Raw genomic sequence first — 2,404 nt, 5'->3', positions numbered from 1 at the left:
GTACAGACACCAGAGCTAATGTTAGCGACAACACTCCTGGAACAGACTCTAGAGCTAACGTTAGCTACAACAGCCCTGGTACAGACACCAGAGCTAATGTTAACTAAAGCTAATGATCTTCAGTGATCTGCGGGTTCTGTCTTCTCCTGAACAGTGTTGCAGGAAGACAAAGACACACACTGAGAATCTTAGGAACGAAAAAAATCAATGCTGCATTAATGTGGCGGGCCGGATTAAATAGCTGAACGGGCCGCATCCGGCCCCCGGGCCTTAGTTTGCCCATGTCTGGACTAAATGCTTTTTAAACTCCCACGGGCCACACAAAAAAGCTCGGCGGGCTGCATTTGGCCCCCCGGGTCTTGAGTTTGACACATGTTGGTCTAAAGGTCAAAACCCAGCTAGTCTTATTAAATAGCAGCCTGTGGACCACATATGGGCCACACACTACTTCAAGTGGAGTGGTCCAGTGTGTGCTCATTTGAGAAGCACAGAGAGAAAGAGCATGAAAAAGTGAGGACCATTTGGCTAAGTATCATAAATTCCTACAGATGACAGATGACTTGAATGCAACACTCGCCATAGTCAAGCAAAATGCAACCCACATTGCAGGACCCCCTCACTGGACAAATGTCTATTAGACCACCAAAGTCTGGCACGGATGATAACAGATGGATTTTCAGGAGCTCTCACCTTAATTCAATTCTTTTTTTTTTTTGGCCAATAAAGTGGGAGGGTCCGTCCCCCACCCCTGGACTTACACCTTTAAACCACCCCTCGAACCTCCTCAGTTCTTGTCCACGTGTCTGTGGACTGCAGCCCAAACATCTGTGACTGAACTTCATCGCGTTGACGACAAATACTGCCTGAGCAGAGTACATTAAAGCGGAGAATCCAGAAGTGCCGCGAAGTACGAAGACCGGGCTGTGACCGCTCCCGCTCCCGACTTACAGCTTCGTCCGGGCCAGACGCCATGTAATCTGCCCCGCTCGCAACAAATGGGTGAGGCCCGAGGGCGAGGGAAAAACGGAGGTGAGGGAGGAAAAGCACAGAGCCAAGTGACTTTGACTGGCAGCCTGGATGAATGAGTGGGAGAGGAGGGAGGGAGAGAGAGAAGGGGGGGAAAAAGGGTGGGAGCCAGGGAGAGGAAGATGGAGGTAGACGGCAGAGGGGAGGAGGAAGAGAGAGAGGAGAGGGGGGGGTGATTGTTTCTGGAGCTTTAGAGGTTTCAAATTTCCAGTTTCTTTGGATTCTCAGCTCCGCAGCAGTTTGAATCTCTTCCCTCCTTTCTTCCTTCACTCTCTGATTTTTTTTAACTTTTGGACTGTTTTTTTTTTTTCAGAGCGGTCCATTCTTTCCTTGTCCCGGCATGTTGTAGACAGCCGCCTGTAACGGGAAGACTCCAGAGTGAAGCACGCCATAAAGAGGAGTAGAGGGGAGAAGGAAGTGAAGGAAAGGATGGTGAAAGAAGGTAAGACCGCCGCTGCCTCACGTGTGTGACAGAGGAGAGAGAGAGGAGGAGGAGAGGGAAAGGCAGGGGTCTCCAGTTTCTGCTGCCTTTGTGTCCAGTTTCTGTCAGGACACACACAGTGTTGGCTCTATACTGTAGTACCTGTGTGTGTGTGTGTGTCCCTGTTCTCTGTGCTAGTCTAGACTTTCACCTGCATTCACACTAATGATGACCTGAGTCACTGTAAAAAAATGCTGTTTGGCCCAGAGTCTCTGTTTGGAGTAAACTAACTTGAGCAAAAAAAAAAAAAAAAAATTAAAATAGTTTTTGTAGGGCCAGGGCATGAACATTTTCACTTTGACTATAATTATCTACCGACAAAATGTGACAAAAAATAATGGAACTTTTTTTGACTATTTCCTGGCAAAATAGCTAAACTAATGTACATACTCCAGTCAATAGATGGCAGTAATGCACTAAAAGTTTGTTTGTCGGCCAGAAGAAGATGAACAGATGCATTGATTCAAGATGAGACCATGCTTGGTTATTAGGGTGGAAGTTAAAAAAAAAAACAACAACAAAAACTTGCAAACAACAGGCACCAGAGTTAACGTTAGCTCCAATAGTCCTGGTACAAACCCCGAGCTAACGTTAGCGACAACAGTCCTGGTACAGACACCAGAGCCCACCAGAGCTAGGTTCGATTCCCAGCGGAACAACATGGTTGGCACTTGCTAATGTTAGCTACAACAGTCATGGTCATGACACGAGAGTAAATGTTAGCTACAAGTGTTCTGGTACAGGCACCAGAATACATGTTAGCCACCAGAGTACTGGTAGAGGCAGCAAGGCTAACATTAACTACAGTTAGCTCTAGAGTCTGGTACAGACTCTAGAGCTAACGTTAGCAACAACACTCATCGTACCGACACCAGAGCTAATTGTAGCGACAAACCC

At 47.1% G+C, this 2,404-nt stretch overlaps 1 long non-coding RNA gene across 1 annotated transcript in view; it reads left to right on the top strand.

Annotated features, from left to right (window-relative positions):
* The window catches only part of LOC107989230 (uncharacterized), a 22,681-nt gene that overhangs the window by 11,311 nt on the left and 8,966 nt on the right, over positions 1-2,404 (top strand). Inside the window, exon 2 of the long non-coding RNA XR_001760737.2 lies at positions 1,340-1,468. This is a non-coding gene — a long non-coding RNA (uncharacterized LOC107989230). The remainder of the gene's footprint in view (positions 1-1,339; positions 1,469-2,404) is intronic.

This window comes from Cynoglossus semilaevis, chromosome 11, assembly GCF_000523025.1.
Source record: "Cynoglossus semilaevis isolate Cse_v1.0 chromosome 11, Cse_v1.0, whole genome shotgun sequence".
Lineage (NCBI taxonomy): Eukaryota > Metazoa > Chordata > Actinopteri > Pleuronectiformes > Cynoglossidae > Cynoglossus > Cynoglossus semilaevis.
This window is presented reverse-complemented; position numbering and strand designations above follow the sequence as displayed.